Source organism: Cheilinus undulatus, linkage group 22 (genome assembly GCF_018320785.1).
Source record: "Cheilinus undulatus linkage group 22, ASM1832078v1, whole genome shotgun sequence".
In the NCBI taxonomy this organism is placed as follows: Eukaryota; Metazoa; Chordata; class Actinopteri; order Labriformes; family Labridae; genus Cheilinus; species Cheilinus undulatus.
Genome location: NC_054886.1, coordinates 11774065 through 11794747, shown reverse-complemented (window position 1 = coordinate 11794747; position 20683 = coordinate 11774065). Strand labels below are relative to the sequence as shown.

The following is a 20683-nucleotide window of genomic DNA, read 5'->3' as shown; positions in this document are numbered from 1 at the left end:
CAAATTAGCCGGTGCAAAATTTACGAGTCGGTCAAACTAATTCCCTATCATTTTTTATAAACATGGGCTTGAAATCCCAGTCTATGAATGCTCTTTAAAATTGTGATGAACCTTGCGTCACTAGAGGCCGCTGTAGCTTCAGTTAATGCCAGCTGCCCTCCTGTCTGAGCAATTCATTGGATATAAATATGAGAAGCTCAGCGGTAGCTTAGCAGTTAGCGTGTAGTAGGAACAGCGCGGTACGACAGTCTTTTAAGTAATAAAAGGAAATAAAATGGTATGTGGACTGTCGAGAGTTTAACTCAAAAACTTGGAGTGTGATTGGATGAACGTTCTGTGTCTCACATCTCTACGGGCCAATAAGAGCAAAACACGTGATGCAGCAGCTATCGAGCTGCGCGTGCGCAGCTACGGGGAATAACGTGAAACATGGCGACTGTAGACATGTCAGTACGTGACTTTTGTCGTTTTTGAAAAGAAAACAACTCACTGCTGTTCTTTGTTCTTTTACCGAAGAAATGTCGTCAAGTTCTGATAAAACTGGCGCTTTAGCAGCATCCACGCTAAGCTCTTCCGCCATGATTGCACTGGCCTCTCACTGCTACTTGCTTACATCACGACTCCAACGCGCCCTAAAGTACTTCCCCTCGTCGCTGATTGGTCCTGTCACTTTCTAACCGGGCCCAAACGATTCAGACGGGAGCTTAACAAGATGAATTCGCCAGTGAAAAACAAGGAAATGGGTGTATCCATCTGCTTTGCAAGGTTAGTACTGATGGTTTTCCAGATGGATGTGTGATGGACCAGCGTTGATTCTGATTTCTGTCATTTTTGTTGAATTAAATGTTTTGTTCTGCACACATTTTTACAAACTTGAGATGGATTCATGAATCTAAAAGTGTAAACAGATGAGGTTCCCCCGTCTCAGGACTGTATTTGCTTCTCCTTGTTTTCCTCATGTCTCCACTCTCACCTCTCTCCCCTCTCCATGATCTATGTTTATCAGTGCTGCTGCTGGGAGTGCACGCTCCTTTGGTCCACATCCCTCCCAATACACACTCAAACACAGGCACAAACACACACAGTAATAGCTGCTGTCTAGCTCCCTGCCTTTTCCCCCCACTCCTGCTCACATCAGCGCATCCTTCCATCCTCGGTCTATCCATCTCTCTTCTTCTGACTTAGTTCCATCTTTCTCTGTCTTCCTCTGTTGTTGTTGCTCCGAACAAGAAAGCGGGAGGAGATGCTCCTTTCCAGAGAGAGAGAGAGAGAGAAAGAGAGAGAGAGTGAGTACAGGGAGGGCGCAAGAGCGCGCGAGCGAGCCAACGGGTGAAGTGCGCGTGCTCTGTCGCCGCCGCCGCCGCTTTGGAGGAGATGTGCCGTTTATTCAGCTGCTGAATGAGGGACGGAACGGAAAGAAGGATGAGCAGACTGAGGAGAACAGGATGAGTGGATGAATGAGCGGATCCCGACCTGGGCTTCACGCAGAGTGCAGAACCGGTGAGAAAACGCAAACTCCTGTATTACTGTTGGTACTCAGGTGAACGTGTCTACGTGTGTTTTAACATTTTTAGTTTCTTTTTCAGCATGGGTGAGCTGTGTGTATGGCGGGATGTAGTCGATGCTTAAGAAGTGTTAACATACGTGAGGCACGAGGTGAAATCACTTTGACAGTCGGTTAATTGCAGCGGGTGGTGTAATTTGCACAGATCGGTGCATGCGTGCGTAAATAAGGAACGCACAACCTGCCAGGGGCTGATTAGAAGGAGGGAGGACTGGAAAGGGAAAGTGATCGCTAACAGCGAGAGACCGTGGAGGAATGTAGACAGACACCGGACAGCAATGCGTGACCGGGGGTCTCTCGCTCTCTCAGGTGCGACACTGCAGAGCCCTGCCCTGTCCAGGAGACGCCTTCAGCACCGCTCCAATTAAGCTTTTATCCTGCACACGGTCTTTACTTGGAGATAAAGCCTTGGAGGGAAAACGCTGAGTGAGAGCTGCAGAGAGGCTGTGGAGAGAGCAGGATGAGATCAGGGTCAGGGAGTGTGTGCACGCCGGGGTCTGGAGGGTCTGTACACGGGGTCAGAGTGCACGATGGGGATAGAGAGTCAGTGGGGGAATTTAAATAGTTTGATTAATTTTCTCATGCAGATTGCAGTCATATTATTAGTGAGTTATATTAAGAGGATAAAGCTATTTTAGTGGAAGAGTGTATGGTATAGTGATGGTGTCAGATTTTCCTACATTTTTTAATCTCATTCAGTAGATTATAACATATTGTTCCAATAATTTCTGCGTCATTTACCTTCAAACTGGTTTACCATTTGCCTGAGTGCTTTTTAATTTATCTCATCATTTTCTATGTTGCTTCATTCAGGGGCCATTCTAGGCTCAGACCTTTAGGGGTGCTCAACTCTGTCAATTGTGACACAAGTTCCTTGGCAATGTTCAGTCCACTCATGTCATACCATGCCATCTCATCGCTGATATATTATTGCTAATGTGCTCATGTTGCTATATCAGTATAATTTTGCATGCAGGAATTGTCACACTGCAGCAAGACACTGAACTATACAAGTCCTTTTCCCAGCATTAAAGACATGCACTGTAAAAAGTCCAACTTGATTGACGTTGAGTAAACAAATTCTGATTTATTGGGTGCACTTTTGATAACAGAACTAGTTGGCACAGCGCACTATGTTGAGTTTTGTAAAAAATATACAAAGTGAATAAACAGATTTAAGTTGAGACAAAATTACTGAGTGGAAACATTTTCTGCCAACTCAACATTTTTAGCTATGAGCATGTAATGGCAACTAAGTGGCAGCAAAAATTTCTGAGTTGGGCCCTTTAACTCAAAAAAGCTTTGAAACTTGTTACTTAACTGTTTTCCTTTTTTTATTTGCTTGTTTGGTGCATCTGTTCAGGACAAGTGCCTCAAAAGACAAATCTAACTGCACCATGAAACTTGCGTCTTGCATTATAAAGTTTCTGAAATTTATTAAGGAAGGCATAGATTTTTGGTCAGGCCCATTTCTGCTCCATAGCCCTTATCTTAACCCTCTTCCCTTGGTTTTCACGTCAGGTAAAGGGGTGTCCCAATTCTCTTTTGAATCGAAGGCTAAAGGCTACATAACCCTAACCTTGCAAAGCAGATGGAAACGCCCATTTCTGTTTTTTCTCACTGGCGAATCCATTTTGCAAAGTTCCCGTCTGAACCGTTTGGGCGCGGTTAGAAAGTGATAGGACCAATCAGGAGTAAGAGGCAGTATTTTTGGGTGCGGCAGAGTCATGATGTAAGCAAGCAGCAACAAGAGGGCGGTGCAATTATGGCAGAAGAGATTAGTGTGGATGCTGCTAAAGTGCCAGTTTTATCAGAACTTGATGACGTTTTTTCATTAAAAGAAGAACAAAGAACAGCAGTGAGCTGTTTTCTTCTCAGAAACGACAAAAGTTGTGCACTGACATGTCTACAGTCGCCATGGTTCTCGTTATGCAGTTCTATATTGAGTTTACTCCTTCAGCAGGGGCGCACTTTGGTAGCGGCTACGTCATGTGTTTTCTTGCTCTGATTGGCCCGTAAAGATGTGACAGACAGAACGTTCATCCAATCACCCTCTGAGTCTTTTTTCAAAGGCTCAGCCCTTTCCCAAACACTGTCTCTGAGATGTGTGAAACAAATCCATTTGGCGTGCCGGGTTAACATAACCCTTGAAACAAAGATTTTTTCAGGGCCACACTTAAAACTAAGGGGTATGATGAATTTCCCACAATGCACTGTGTCACTTGCGAGGTGGCACAATGGACAATGAAGGAGGCGTGTAGATGTAAATATTTTTAGCATTTATAAATGATTATGGAAAATACAAAAGTTGTTTTCTCATATATTCAATCTTTAGCTACTAGGGATGAGAGTTTATTGTATCTTCAGTAAGTCTACGTGTAAACGAGGGCTATTAACTGTATAAATGTATGGAGATCAACATGGAGATCCATAGTATGAACGAGATGGTGGAAGCTTTAGTGTCACCTCTGATGACACGCTGTATATCAGCAATGTGTGATGATGAACAGCAATCAAGTGGCGTCTGTCATAACCACGTTAGGGGTGTCCCAGCATTCCTGAAAAGGGTCTAAAATGGCCTATGGTATCATCTGTAACTGTGTCATGTTGTCTCATATTGTATTGCAAGGCACTGAGTTTTATTCTGGGTGCTTAATCATTAGATAGGTTAACTGTATCGCGTTTATCACCTTGTGTTGTATCATATCAGATGGTCTTGTGTCCTATCATACGATATTGTATTGTATTGGTATCTCAATGCATTACCCTCTTATATCACCATATCCTACCACATAGAATTGTAATTTAGTTATGTGTGATAGCCTTAAATTGGATTACTGTTTCCATGAGAGCTGTCTTATATTCAGCTCATCAGTCCCTGTTGCCTGAAGCACACTCAATTGCATTAACCTGTGGAGGTGTCATGCAGATAAAGTTTGATTGACAGAGGTGTTGGCATGATGATAGATGATGATGATGACGTCGAATAGGAGGAGGAGTAGGTGATGTTGAGGTTGATGATGATGTTTATCATTCTTATAAGACTGATGATTAATGTTACAGGCTGTTTGTAGAGGATAGTTAAAGCTATATGATGAGGAGGGCCTGATGATGAGTAAGAAGATGACAGTAAATATTAGTGTGATTGCTCGTGATGGAGGATTTAATGATGATCTCAAGTGTGATGATTGCAGTAGCAGTTTTAAGCTAATAGCTAAGCTAACTGCTGCATTGTCTTTAATGGCAAATGGACTGCACTAAGTGCCTTTCAAGTCCTCAGACCACTTAGAGTGGTTTTTGAGGAGGGTGACTGTGATGATAATGCTGCTGCTGCTGATTGTTTGCAGGAAGTTTTGATGATCATGGCTTTATTTTTAAATTATAAGCTGAATTTAAAATCAGAAAGCTGGTGAAGAAACCAGTTCATAATGGTAAATAATTAACATAAAGACATGTCGCCCTCTCAATAATTCAAGCAGCCAAGCTGTCCGAGGACATAGGCTATATTCATCTACATATCTCAAACCGATTTTCAGCTTACATCAGCAACAATAAAGTCTTTGTGTTAAGCAGCTTTGATGCCGTCTAGCTGACTGATGCGATCCAGTAGACGTTCTGATATGGGCCATGTCTGCAGGGTGGTGATACATGAGGCAACACTTTGGACAATCAGACATTTAGAGCTATTTTCAGCCACTAGCAAATGGTCAGAATGCATTCAGATTTAAAGAATTTAAAATATAAAAGGAAACTTTCATTACATTTCTAAAAATGATGTCTACTTTTATAGGAGATGACAGAAATAACTTTCAAGGCAAGATGAAACCACTGATGATTTCAATGAATTTTCAGAAGTATCAAGAAAAGGAGACATGCCACTCATTTTGAGTGCCTTTTTTTCCTGTCAAACTCAAACACAGCATGTCTGTTTTGAGCTTCACTGGCTTTAGTAGTGATGTTATTCTGCCCGTCCAGTGTTGAGCTGTTACTGTAGAGAAACCAGGTGTTTGGAAGGAAAAACACATATTTATTCATCACTGTGTGGGACCAAATCCCAGAGGTATCAATATTGACATTGATTTGGTCAGACTGTCACATTTATAGTCACCCGTAGAGGTTCTTCTGTGTGTACTTTGTGTTTGTACATAATGCATGCTGCCTGCATACCTGTTTAGTCTCTGTGTGCCAAAAATATCCACGACTTTCCCTCTCTGTGTCCCTCTCTGTGTCTCCCTCTCTGTGTCTCCCTCTCTGTGTCTGTGACTTCCTTCCTTGAGACTGTGTCCTTAACTAATCCATTAATGACTTAAACAACACACTCACTTCCCCGCTGGAGAAGGTGGTAACCCACAACCTGGCCTCTATTCTTGTCCATGTTAATCTGGTTATGTGTATCACTGGCACTGGTCTCTGGTGACTTGTGTCATTGCTGATTACTGACCTCTGGGATCCCGCTACTGTCAGCATAGCGTGTCTGGCCCGTAGCTTGGAGGGACAGGAAAGTCCCTGTGGTCATAATCCTCTTCTTTCCTTTGAGTGTGAGTGTGCGTTACATACTGTTAGCAGTGTCATTGGGGGGTTGCTAGCCCTGGAGATAGATGCCTTGTGCTCTGAATGGTGCAGAAGGAGGAAGATGATGTTGACAATGACAGGGAAGCAGCGAAAGAAGAGGAAGAAGAATTACTCATGTAGCCAGAAGCAGAGGCCTCCATAAAGGTTACCAGAAGAGAAATGATGCATTCAGCAGTGGTTTAGGCTTTTTTATTGAACTATTGATGATGTCATACACTGTGTATCTTGTGCCCTTATATACAGATTGTCCTTTGAGGTGAACACTAACAACATGTCAAATAATTCCTCAGTGTATTGACCTTAATCTAAAGTCAGAGCTTCATACATGATTTTGTAGGTTAACCTCAAACTGTTCACCATGGAAACCTCTGGATGGACTAAATATGATAAACTAATAAACAGTGGTATATAATAACAGATCAACAAAAAAACACCACATAATGTTTTATTAGAGCTTGGTGCAAATGCTGCCAACTTCATACTCAAAGATGATCTACATGCTGCATACTAACCAGAGGGTTAGTGTGCATTAGTTCATCCTCTTGGTGTCACATGGTGCCATCAGTGCGGCATTTCTGGTCAGAGCTATGTGAGTAAGCCAGCTTGATGATAGTTCTTATGTTGAATTTGACAGCAAAAGATGCATTTACAGTACTTTTAGTGGCAAAGAATCAAATGTTGGAGGCTGTCAGATTGTGATGTAGCAGTAAATTAAGTGAGACTGTAGAGCAGGGGTGTCAAACTCAATCACAGCAGGGGCCTGACTCTGGATTCAGGACTAACCTGAGGGCCTAACAGGGTCAACATTTAACTAGGAACAGCAAACCTTATTTTTATCAATAATGAATTTTAGAAAAATTACTTATTAATAATGAAAAAAGGTTTTGAGTTTTAAAAAAGTCAAAATGATAAGTTTAAGGCTCAAAATCTGAGATAACAATTAAACTCATCAGTTTATAAGGTCAAAAATTAAATTAAATTTTGTAATAACTGCTTTTTTAAAGGCAAAAATTTGAAAGAAGAAATTTGCAAGCATGTTTCAAAGGTCAAAATATGAGAGGAAATTCAAAATCATGAGTTTTTAAAAGGCCAAAAACGAGGCAAAATTTTGAATTGTGAGTCTAAAATGTCAAAATATGGAATTAAAAGTCAGAGTTAGGAGTTGAAAATGTCAAAATGTGAGATAATACTAAAAAGAATGAGTTACAAAAGTTAAAATATGAGTTAAAATTGAAAATTATGTGTTTAAAAGGTCAAGATATGGGACAAAATTTTCAAATTTGAGTCAAAAATGTCAAAATATGGGATTAAAAGTCAAATTTAGGAGTTTGGAAGGTCAAAATGTGACCAAAATTTAAAAATTGTGAACTCAGAAGGTCAAAATAGGAGATGATAAGTCAAAATCATAAGTGTAAGTCATAATTGTAATATGCAAAATTGAGATGTGAAAACACAAATTAATATCCTTTTACATCCTGACTTTTTTTATCTTATTCATTTTTACTCTTTATCAATTTTTTATGACTTATGGATATTTTAAATCAAATCACACATTTTTATACTGGAGAACATCTGCAGACCTCATTCTGGTGGACCAACTATAATAGAAATATGATGATCTTGCGGGCCGAGTGTAACTGTATCACGGGCTGGATTTGGCCCCCGGGCCTTGAGTTTGACACCCCTGCTGTAGAGAGTAAAAACAGCCAGAGGGGAAGACACATCTCACAGTGGAGGAGCACACCTTGTATTATGTGTAGAAAAAAACTTCAATACATCAATCAGCTACCAGCCAAATATCAGCACTGGTAATCAGCCAGGCCGATAATTGGTCTACCCTAAATGAAACCATGACAACCGCTTTGTACACTGGACAAAACTAATGTTGCTTCTTATGGTCTTCAAAGAAGCATTTTAACATGTAATCAAGTATTTTATGATATTTGAGATCATTAATTTTGGTTTTCACATGAGGTAAAATGCCTCTCATGGCTCATCTGCAGTACACCCAGGGCCCAGCTTGGCTTTGGGAAGCACCGCTCTGAGCCCTAGTCTAGTGAGGCAAACAAGCTTGAAAACCTGAACTACCCAGCTAAGCTAAAATTCAAAAGAGGTTAGTTACTAGGTCAATGCTAAGTTACATCATCAATATCTGTTGTTGACTGTTACTTTCTCTATTTTATCTTCCCTTGGGTTTCTAACCCTCTGATTTGTTATAGTATTGTAATTGTCTTGAATTATACATTATTTCCTGTTTGATTTTGTACTTCAGTCACACCTGTCTTTAATCACTCCTTATAAATTTAGATTTTGTATGCTTATCAGTCCTTGTCAGTTTTAAGTTTTACAAATAAAAGATACTTGTGTCAAAAGGAGAAGCACTCAGCAAAGAGAGCCCTAATCTCAATTGTGCCCCCCTATGTGCTACTAATAAATCACATAACCTACTACATGGCCCTTAGCTGCCTTAGCATGGCCATCTTCAACAGACACAGGCTCTGTACATGAAAGCTCCAGGCCCCGAATGGCTCCAGCAACAATGGGCAGCAAGAGCCAGGAAATTGAAAAGGTTGACAAGTGGGAGCCTCCTTCACTGGCGTTTTGTCCAAGTGGTCCCAAAACACGTCAGGAAGGTTGGAGCGTTAGGCCTCAAAGTTTTATCTTTATCTCACAATTCCTGCATGTAAGCTGGACACCTGTTGGATGGACCATCTTTAACTGAACTTTTGTTTGGCCTCTTACTTCTTTAATTCATTTGACTTTATGTTTTAAACTGCACTCAGCTCTAATCCCTTTGATCAATCTGTTTTATGACACATATTTCTTAAAAAAATAGTTTAAGAGCCATTTCCCATCTCTCTTTTTTCTTTAACACATTGGGGCTGTATGCATGATGCGTGCAATGAAATAGAATCTATTATTGAAAGCATCAGGATCATTAATCATCTTAAGCTTTCTAACTGACTCACCAACTACACTTTAATTTGCTTTTTCCTGTTTTTGGAAAGCAGCTTGCATAAAACACTCCACTCAATACTCCTTACCTGTTTTGACTGCCTCTTTAATCAGGGCAATTTCCTGAGGCATTTCAGTCCTACTGCAACCTTACTCTGAGTACCTCCTCGAGGCTTTAAAAAGCATGGCATCCTGCCTACAGGTTGATTAATTAAGTCCTTATAACAATAGAATGTGAGGACAGTGATAGATCACTGGGTTCATCTCCTCTGGCAGTGACACTAAGTCTTTGGCCTATCCTGTTTGATTTTATGCGGCGTTCATGGCGGTCAGAGCCCAAAATGATTGTGTTCTGCCAAAACGCCACATCACATAATGGTAACTTAACACTTCCTGGACTCATGTCTGTAAATGAGTGCCAAAGGATAAGCTATCAGACTAGTCTACCAAACCCAGAACTTTACAGCCAGTGCAGGCATTTATTCAAATTCAGCTCAAAAATTAGTTAACAGAACATGACATTTTTACTCACTATTACAGCAAACTGATGGGACTACTATGTTGCAAAAGAAAACTGAATGTGACTGAAGCTTTAAAAGAATTAGAGGAAGCTAATGTATCAAAGAAAAACACAATCTGCAAGTAGAAAAATCTATAATTATATGACAGAAGGTTGCAATGATAAAGGTCTCAGATATAGAATGGATGCATCACCCTCTGAGGTTTAAAAAAACGATAAAGATGACTAGTGCTGACCAAATATCACCCTGATTTCCCTCATGGGGCCACCCGGGTCGGCCAGGCCTCTCACATCATTCATTCCACTCCTTTTCCAATCACTCCCAGAGCGTCACTTCAGGGATTCATTTGACACGTTTACTGCCAGACGGTGTGATTTCCAGGCTGGGCTGCAGTTTTTGATGTACCAACAGTGATCTCACTCGCACAGCAGACTGATTTGGCCCTCACACTTGTGTATCTCACTTTGTCCTTCAGAGGTAAAGTGGCAGATGATGAGTCTGAGTCGTTAATAGCCTGTAGCATTGAATGCAGCATGCGCTGTTTTGCACCGTACTCATTCTGACCAAATCAGAGGTGACAGCAGAATCTTGCCATGTTATTTTCATCTCATTAGTCATTTGTATTTCACCACAACTAGGAGATTCATTGTTCTAACTTCTTTCGGTCTAAGCTCATAGTGCATCCTCTTTCACAGCATTGTAAACATTAAACAGGGGGTAAAGTTAGCTAAATACTCTATAAAACACAGCCATAAAGGCTTGTGCGGCTTTACCAGCTTTGATTATGAAGATAAAAAGCTTCATACCTCTTTGAATATAATCTGATTCATAGAGCAGTGAGAGTTAGTTTTACAGGAAACAACTGGTAAAAATGCATGTCATTGTCTCATACAGCTTGTTGCTGCTAGCAAGAGTGAGCCTGTCATAAAACATTATGTTAATAAGCAACAGTGCCCTTTCACTTGCAATTTGAGTGCTTGCTGTTATGTGGCTGATTTATTTTATGCGAGCTTCTGAAGTTTTTGCTCAGCAACAGTGTCAGTATACAGGATCAGTATTAAAACCAAAAATAATCCCTATGTTGCTTGCATAGAATTGCATTAGCTGCTAAAAGCTGCTGGTTATAATGGACTAAATCTGAATTTTAACTAAAAGTCTAAAAATATGTTGACTGCAGCAATGAAGCCGTTGAAGGAAGCCTTTAAAGGACATAGTTAAAATGTATTATTTAACTAAGTTTTTCCAAGATAATGAGTACATGAGGGCGTATGTTTGTCATTATTTGTGACCAAAGCTGGTAAAAACTCCTGCAAGTTGTCCGAGGTCATTATTGAGTTTTTTTTACACATTATGAAAGTGTAGATTCCAAGCTTTCAAATGATGTATCATACACCCTGATCTGAGCATATTTTACAAAGATATGCTCATTTGAATGTTAACTTCTAGTTTGTTTGTTCTGAGAAAACCAGGTTCAAAGTTTTAGGACTTTTCCTACCTTCGGGCAGGCCAGGTAATGGGCGTGAACAATAGGGCCACATTTACATAAAGTCCACCCAAACCAAGCTTCTGAATCGGACTGGTGACGCTCATCAAAATATTCCCATAGGAAATCCGCCTTCATCAAACTTTCACTGTCGAGTGATCTTGAAGTCGTCCCAAGTCTTTTTATAATCCTTGCTGCTTCTTCATCGTCTCTTCTACTTTTCTTCGCTGCAGGGCGCATCTTGAGGCTTGTTGATGAAGGTGATAACTAGGAACAGCTGTCGTTACGTGCTGAGGGGGGTGGCGTTTTAGCCACGCGGTGTTTGTTATTGTCCATCTCAATGGGTGAAACTGGGAACAATGGCAGGCTGAGTGGCCAGTTATCACCCAGCAGTTTCGCTTTCCCCTCCCCTCAATCTCCCTGCAGAAACTACGAAAAGAGAGCATTTTTAAACACAAAATTAATGCTTTTAAATATCACATTTGTTTTACATTTTTCATCGAATGAGTAGTTTAAATGTCGGACTTGCATAAAATGAGAAAAAAAGAAAAATGATCATTTTGAAGAAAACGACTGTATCCATTTTTCTCAACCACCGGAATGCCAACTTGCAGGAACTTTATCTGGCTTTGGTCCCATTTTGGTGTCAAAGACATGTTTTCAATGATAATAAGTTTTTGTTTTTGAGAAAACAACAAAGATTAAACAGAGCTTGAGTAGTTTTGCAAAGAAGACTGGAGTAAAATTTCAATGTCTAGATGTGCAAGCCTGATTGAGAGCTATCCACACAGAGTCAGTGCTGTGATTGTAGCCAAAGGTGCACCTTTTAAATACTGACTTAAAGTGGGTGAATATTTATGTAGTCACTTATTTTACATTAAATATTTTTGTTTGACATTACTTGTAGAAATCTGTTTTCACTTTGACATTAGAGAGGTTTTTTGTATTTTTTTTCTGCCAAAAAAGCTGAATTATATAAACCATGATTGATTTATAAGATCAATAAAAGGTAAGACGTCCAAGGGGATGAATACTTTTTTTAGGGTTTGTAAGCGAGTCAAGATTTGAAGACAACAGTCAAAATTGAATCATTATCATGGGACAGAAGCGTAAAAAAAAATGTAAGGACATATGTCCTCTTAGGGCTTTTTCTGCCTTAATCCTGATGCTGTAGTCATTAAATCAGGTTGCATGCATTTTAAACAGATTTTAACCTTCTGAATGCACACTAGGTAATGCCTTTCACTTTGGTATCAATTTAGATGTAACTTGTCTGCAGAATCATGCATAAAAGACCATTTCCCTAGACCCCCTTGACCTCTAACTCATTTATCTTCAAAGATTACCTTCAATCCCAGATGACTCCTACTGCATTTGTCACCTCCAGAGTCCTTGAATCCACAGGCTTCAAGGAGTTATAATTAAGACCCAGCATACAGATACAGACATCCAGAAATACAAAAACGTGCTTTTACACCTGCACTCATTCTCTACACAACCTAAACCTGACTGGTGAACATTTTCAAACAGACACTGAAACACTTAATGGTGCTGTCATTCCTGTCAAGCCACCAGATGATGTTTAAAGATGAGGGGGGCATTGATATGCAGAGAGGATCACCCTGCTGCTGCTGCTAAAAATAGAAAACATCAAGGTGGAGGGAACCATTTGTTTTACGAGTAACCTCAGCTTATGACACACACATAAATACACAGTTGGATTGGTGTGTGAGAGATGGTAGCTGTTTCCATGAATGAGTCTTCCTCTGTCTGTTGCACGTTTTTGCTCTGTCTGTGCTCTGAATGTGATGATTCACAGGGCGAACTGTCCTGGAGATTTTATTGTTGTTTTTGCCTTAAATAACATGCCAGAGATGACTTGATGCTTGGCAGGATGCGACAGTGCTAAGTGGAGAAAAGTTACTGAGGGGACTAAAGGAAGAGACAGACGGAAGAAAAACAACACAGCCCTGCTCCTGTCTATTTCCCAGTCACTCTTAAAGGCCAGATTCTGCACAATCTGCTCCTGAAATGGGACATGCAACGTAAAACAGACGATCCGATCAGATATGAAAATGAGTTGGAATGAGGACTCATTTTTGGCCTTTAAAGCTTTACTGAGTGGACGGGTTGGAATGAGCACGATGTGAACGGTTGCATAAAGCAGTGTGTGCTCTTTTTAAGGAGGATTCTGAAGCATTAGGGAACATTTAGGAGATTGGGAGTCCCTCTGGAGTGGCTACCCGTTGTTGAACAGATGAAGCACTTGTTTCTGAAGCACGGATTTATTCCCTGGTGGTTTTCCTTTGACTCCCTCTGCCTCCTCCCTTCCCTTCTCTGCCCTGTCATTTTTATTTCTCTTTCCTTCTCCACCCTGTTTGTACAGCTTCACCTCTTTAATTTTCCCCTGCTTCCATATCTGCCCTGTCTGCCGCACTCTCTCTGCACTACTCTAGTTTGGCTCCTCGTATGTCTCTCTCATGCAGCGTAAATGTGCTCTAAATACAGGGATTTTACAGTTTGTAGACAGTTAATAATATAACACAGTACTCCCTTTAACAACATATCCATTTTCTGGCTATATGGCTGCATTTGTTTAGGATGTTACACTTTGTACCTGACCCAGTTGTCATTTTCACACCCAGAGCCAAAGTTGTGTTAAAAGCAAGCAAATTTATGCCTGTGTTTGTGCCTGTGGGTGTGTTGGTCCCAAAGTGAAGGCTGGTCAGGCGCACAGCTGGTGCTGTGTTGTCCTGAGGAGGTGCAGTGCCACAGACCAACTAAAACCTCCGTTAGGTTTTCTTTTCCATATTTGAAATACGTTTCTTTTTATTGCAAGGACACTCTAATGGTTGCTGTCTGTAACACACAGAAACTCACATACACTATTCAGCCACCTGACCATTACTCCTCCACTTGGCCTCAACTCTCCTTGGAAGGCTTCTCAGAAGAGGTTGCAACTGATGTTGGACAAGAAGGCGTGCCTCGCAACCTCCAATCCAGTTCATTCCAAAGGTGCCCGATGGGAGTTGAGGTCAAGTTCAGTCAAGTTCTTCCACATTAAAATCATCAAACAATGTCTTTATAGTCCTCATTTTGTACACTGGGACACAGTCATGTTGGAATCGTCAGACGTAACATTCTCCCAGCATCTGCCAAACCCAGACTCATTCATCTGAGTCATTCCTCTGCACAGTTATGGGCTGACATTAATGACAGTGGAAGTTTGGAACTAACTCTTCATCTATGGAATCAGCAGAGTTGGCAGCTTTTACCCACCATGCACCGTAGCAGTCATTGACCTGCTCTGTGATTTTACATGGCCTTCTGCTTTGTTGCTGTTGTTCCTAAATGCTTCAACTTTCTAATAATATTACTTACAGTTGACTACACAAACCATCTTATTGCAACGATGGCATCCATCACAGTACCATGCTTAAAGCCACTAAACTCTGCAGAATTACCCATTTTGTATCATGTGTTTGCAGTGTGCTACTGCATGGCTAGGTGTTTGATTTTGTGTGGCAACAGGTTTGATTGAAACACCTGAATTCAATAATTAATAGGTATGGCCAAATACTTTTGTCCATATTGTGTGTTTTAGGATCCTCAAATATCACTGAGGGCTACTGACAAATGAGCCCCTAAGTCAGGCTAATAAAGCCTGAACAGTATCCAGTGTGCACACAGTCATGAATTCAAGCAGAGAAAATAACAAAATAAATGTCTGAAATCTGTTTTGCAAACAGGGTTGTAAATAGGAGCAGAATGGTTCACAGAGTTCATGTTATGTTCGTACCTCAATTTGGGGTCACAGTTTGGAATAAGTTCATTTCAACAGGAAAAAGAAACAGGTCTCAGATGTAGAATTCTAAGTTTCTCTGATTTCTTATTCTGGCAGTGTGAGTTGGAGTTTGTTTCATTTTGTGTTGCTATTACCGGGGTATCACACTGCTCACCAGCTCTTTACCCTTGCAGAGATTCTTTAGAGAGCATGGTAGTTTGCTTATCCTGTCTTCATGTGTTTCATAGACTTGGAGTAGGCTTCAGACCCTGTCACTCAGGGAGTCGTGTGGGGGGCACTGTGGGGATAGGGGTCCCTGGGACTGTTGCGGAAAGCCATCACGTCCCAATCAAACTTAGAGTTGTGTCTGCATTCTCAAAGTTGGACGTGATCCTGGTGCATGTTGGCCTCTGCCAGGGCTGGCCCTTGCCATGGTACTGTTTGTGATCTTCATGGTCAGGGTCTTAAGGCACAGTTGGTAGAGGGAGGAGGATTTCTGGTTGGGAATCTCGGAATTCTATCTCTGCTTTTTGCAGATGGGGACCCCCAGCAGGCATGGGGGGGGTTTGTAGTCGTTGTACCGATCCATTGTGGTGAAGAGGTAAAGTGTTCAATTTACCAGTCGATCTACCTCCCAACCCTCACCTATGGTCATGAACTCTGGGCAAGGACCGAAAAAAATTGAGATTGTGGATAAAAGTGGCCAAAATGAGTTTTCCCTGGAGGGTGGTTTGGCTCCTTTGTATGGAAAGCAGCCATCTTAGGTGATTCGGCATCTGATCAGGCGCCTCTCTTTGGAGGTCTCCTGGGCCTGTTCTGCTTGGAGGAGACCTCAGGGATGTGCTGGAGGAATTATATATCCTGCCTGGTCTGGGAATGACTGAAAACCCCCAGAAGGAGTTGGAAGGAGTTGCTTGAGAGAGGGATGTCTGGGTTAACTTGCTTGGTCTGCTGTCAGTCTGACTGCAGATACTCATGTCAAGTCAAGCTTAACTAATAATTAATGCTAATTATTAGCATCTGTACTCCCTCTCTCTTCTTTCAGACACCTTTTAAAAACAATCAATTCCAAACATTTTTGTAGTTATAACTGCAATGATTATTGGTTAGTTTCACAATATTACATACGAGTTGATGTTTGGATAATACATACCTAAAAAACACCATTTCATTTTCATTAATAAGCAATAGAGTTGTTCACAATTTCAGAGTGGAAGTCAAAAAGTATCATCATAAATTAAATTGCTTTTACATTTAACATCATCAGGCCCTTTATTCTCATTGAAGGGTTCATGGCCATGCTTTTATACTAATTCAGAAGTGGCTCTAGCTGTGCATCAGTCGTTTTAAGATTAACTGGGGTCAGATTATTGGTGGAAAAAAATGCAGAAAAATCTCAGATGCCTTTTGTATTTATTGTAGAATGGAAGAAATGCTGCAAATATTAGTAGACATATTAAACTGTGAGTAAAAGCTCATTTGCACTCTTATTTTTGTTTATCACACTACACACTGTTATCTCAATACTGAACAATGCTATCACACATCGCATATTTTTTGGGCCTGGCGAATTCATTAAAAGCTGATTATTCACAGGCCTGCTGTTGAACTGGATCAGCCTTTCATACTCTTTCTATTCCAGTGTGTTAAAATGAGGAGAACTGCAACATCTGTCAGTGGAAACCATGACAGCACAATGGCTTATCCAACATGCCGGCCTCTGCCCACACGTATGTGCAGAGCAACATGGAACAGGTGGAGAATCAAGTGCATCAAAGAGCCTTAACATTATTACTTAACAACCATCAACAATGCTTTTGTGCTTTTAAAAAGCCCAAATGGCCTTGTGTTTTGTGTTTTCTTCTACCCCACTGCACGCAGTAATAGCCTCAGGTCAGCACTAAAAGATGGTTACACGCTCCCCAACAACCACTTCAACATACTAAAAGTAGTAAGAGGATATGCTGAAAAAAGGAGGATCGTATTATTCCACATGGTTGCTGTTTAGTTGCTTTTCCTCCTCAGATGTGGTGTTCTTTAGGAAAAATTGTTTTGTAACTAGCTTACTCAGCACTAGATAATAGAAATAGCATAAACATAACTTAATGACTGGTTCAAGTGCATTAAAAGATATCTGGCCTCTGAAGAGCAGCAAAAGAAGCTGTAAACAAAGCATTAGAGGCCTTTGTTCACTAATTCTGCCATTTTTGTGCCTAGAAAAAACAACTAGGCTTTTTCAGCATTTTCAGACTTAGGCTTCGACGTTGCGCACTCAGTTGAAAACACTTTAACTTCTGCAACACTGTGGAAAACAGTAAAAACGATCTGAGTCATCTTTTTGAGAGAAAAATGTCATATGTCTATTTTTGGAAAGAGATGATCCATTTGCATAATTTCTTTGCTCTCTTTGTGAAAGTTTCCTAAATTAAATCAAATATAAACCACACAGAGTAATTTATAGCGTGACGGTCACTACCGAGGGCTTTAAGTCCTGGTGAGATCACTCAGAATTATAAAGCCTGAGGACTGCCAGCACAAAAGCCCTTATATTAGACCCTGTATTGATAAGGTTTTTTGCAAATACTGGCTTAATCACATGAGCTAGCTCATTACAGACATAAAGAAGTAAGAATTGCACATTTTACGTAAAGTTTTAGTTTATCTTGGGAGAGATAGTTTTTATTATCTGCTGAGGCTCTTTTCACGGTGTTGAAAGGTGCACTGATGGAACATCCAATGCATAGCTATAGCCGTGTTTCCATCAGGTTTGCGGAGGTCATACGGAGGCCTGGAGGGCAAAAAGAGAGTAGAACAGTGGCAGCAAGCATTGACTACTACTTGGAGCTGCAGGGCTAGGTACTTTATTCTTCATCTCTTCAAAACATTGGCATGTTTGAACCACCTGTAAACCACAGAAAAGGGGAGCTGTTCATTTAAACTCTAAGTTTCTCTCAGTTTGGACTCTTCTACAGCACAGGGACACTATTTAAACACTAAAAACAAAATCCTGCAGTGTTCTGTAACCAACAGAGACAGCTGAACGTCTAACAGCATTAATGCTCCTCTTAGGATTTCCTTCCCTGACAGGATTGTGTAGAAGTTTAACCCCGGCCTGTCTCCCCATCAACGTTTAAACACATTTGGTGGTGACCGAGACTGTCAGCTTTCCTGTAGTGCAAACCAGTGGGCTTGCTCCTCAGAGGTTGTCTCCATGAGTGTGATGTAATGTGAATGCTATAAGTTATGATCTCATACTTGTGGCTTTGCAGTAGAATAAACTAGAAGAATCCACAGCTCTTTCTCCTTATAGGAAAATTATAGGGGGCATAACCAAACTCAATGGACCAAATACAACATTACACTAAAAAAACCTTAAATCTAATGTCAAAGGTATGAAATGTTACATTTTTGTCACATTTGGCCTTTATGGCTAATTGATTATTGTTATCTATTATTGGAAAATACGTTTCCAGAGTTGACCACCCAGTGACCCAATTGTGTCTTTTTATTTGTATTTATACAGCGTACTGTATTTTTGCCACTTTTTGCATTTCTGAAAACCCATTCTTGCCTATTTAAAAAATTCTGTGACTGTCTGTTACTTTAAGCCCATTTTTTCCACTTTGAACTCATTTTTGCACCTTTTTGCCCTATTTCTTCTAGCTTATCTGGCAATTTTAACCCTGCCAATTTTTACCTCTTGATCCCATTTGGCCCATTTTCACCCATTTTTTTCCCACTGAGTTGCATTTCTGTAACCAATTTTTACCACTTTAATCCTGTTTTTGCCTCTGAACCTTTTTCTTGAACCCTTTTTTCACCAGCTTTTCCCCTAATTGTGCCATTTTTTTTTTATCCATGGCAATTTTTTCAACTTTTAACACATTTTTTTCCATGATATAGCCCCGTTAACTATATCTTGCCATTTGTTTTTGCCCCCCCCCCCTTTTTTTTTTTACCACTTTTATACCAATTTTGGCCCTTTTTTGCATTTTTGAAACCCGTTCTTGCCTATTTAAAAAAAATCTGCAACTGTATGCTACTTTTAGCCAATTTTTCCCATTTCAAACTCGTTTTTATCCTTTTTCTAGTAGTTTACTTATCAACTATAACCCATTTTTTGCTGCATTGTTACCAATTTTTACCTCTTGAGCCCTTTTTGGTCATTTTTTTTACCCATTTTTTCACTCCATTGTATTTTTGTAACCAATTTTGCCACTTTATTCCCATTTTGCCTCTGAAACTTTTTCTTTAACCCTTTTTACCACTGTTTCCCCTAATTGTGCCACTTTTCTTCTACATCTACTCCATTTTTTCCACTTTTAACTCATTTTTGTCACTATTTAGCCCATTTACTATTTCTGGCCATTTTTGGCACTTTTTTTTTTTTTACCACTTTTATTCCAATTTTGGCCCCTTTTTGCATTTCTGAAACCCATTCTGGACTATTCAGAAATTCTGCAACTGTATTCTTCTTTAATCCCATTTTTCCCACTTTGAAATGATTTTTGCCCTATTTCTACTAGTTTACTAAGCAATTTTAACCCATTTTTTGCTGCTTTTTTACTCATTTCTACCTCTCTAACCCATTTTGGTCCATTTTTACCCATTTTTTTCCCACTCCGTTGCATTTCTGTAACCAATTTTTGCCACTTTAATCCCATTTTTGCCTCTGAACCTTTTTCTCGAACCTTTCTCACAACGTTTCCCCTAATTGTGCCACTTTTTTTTTTTTTTTTTGACATCTATTCCATTTTTTCCCACTGTTAACTCATTTTTGTCACTATTTAGCCCATTTACTGTATCTGACCATTTTTGCCATTTGTTTGTTCCACTTTCATCCCACATGTATATTCAAATATTTATATAGTTTTTAAAATATGGTAATCATGGATTAACTTTACAGTGGACTATGATTTTCCCAACCGCCATGGCCCCCCAGTTTGGCTGGGCCCCAGACTTCTAGCTGTTAAGTCAGAGATCAGTCATCATGACTTCCATAATCAGCATTAAAATATGCATTATTGCAGTTTTAAACTCACCTACAATCTATCTTTTATTATGCCAGTGAAAAAAATACTGCCTCATTTTTCTGCTTTCATTGTCTGCTTCCTCCTCTTTTACTGTCACTTCTGTTCCCCCCTGCTTCTATCATCCTTGCTCTTTTTCTTTCCACCTGTACAGTTTCCTCTACTCACACATTTTTTTTTTTCTGTTTGGCTCGTCAGGTTCGCTCCTGTCTGTCTCTCTCTATCTGTCTCTTTCCCGTTCTGTGCCTTACCCCCCTCCCTCTGCGCTGCCTCCTCTCCCCTTGGCCACCTAGCTCCAAATACTCTCTAACCTCCTCACCTGTGCCCTCCTCCACCCTCTGTCTGTCACTTCTCTCTTTTTTTTTTTTTCCTCTCCTGGGTTTTCTGCTGCCTCCTCTCAGCTTGATGTCCCTCCAATCATTAGAGATCTTTCCCATCCCTTTCCAAACCCGCTTTATCTTGCATTATATTCCATAATTTGCTTATCTGTTTTAGTCTTTTCTCTCCTGGCTGCTTCTATCCTTCTCTTGCCTGGCCTCATCCTCTATTCATCTGCGCGTAATCTGTCACAGAAGCATAAACCCAAACCTTGCTTATGTAATCTGATAAGAGCGAAACGCACAGGCACACACATATACACACAAATACACACATATGAGCTTCCCCATCCACGTTGCATGCATGACTGCGGGCTGTTCCTGCATGCGATGTGTCTGTGACGGTGTGCATGCATGTGTGATTGTGCGATCTTGCAAGTGTCAGCTTCATCGGACC

General features: G+C 40.4%; 1 protein-coding gene across 1 annotated transcript in view; it reads left to right on the top strand.

Moving 5' to 3' along the window:
- The first annotated feature begins 1348 nt into the window (after positions 1-1348).
- slc8a4b (solute carrier family 8 member 4b) overlaps positions 1349-20683 on the top strand; it is a 198947-nt gene continuing 179612 nt past the window's right edge. The window contains exon 1 of the mRNA XM_041779975.1: positions 1349-1500. The gene's annotated coding sequence lies outside the window, so the exon portion shown is untranslated. The remainder of the gene's footprint in view (positions 1501-20683) is intronic.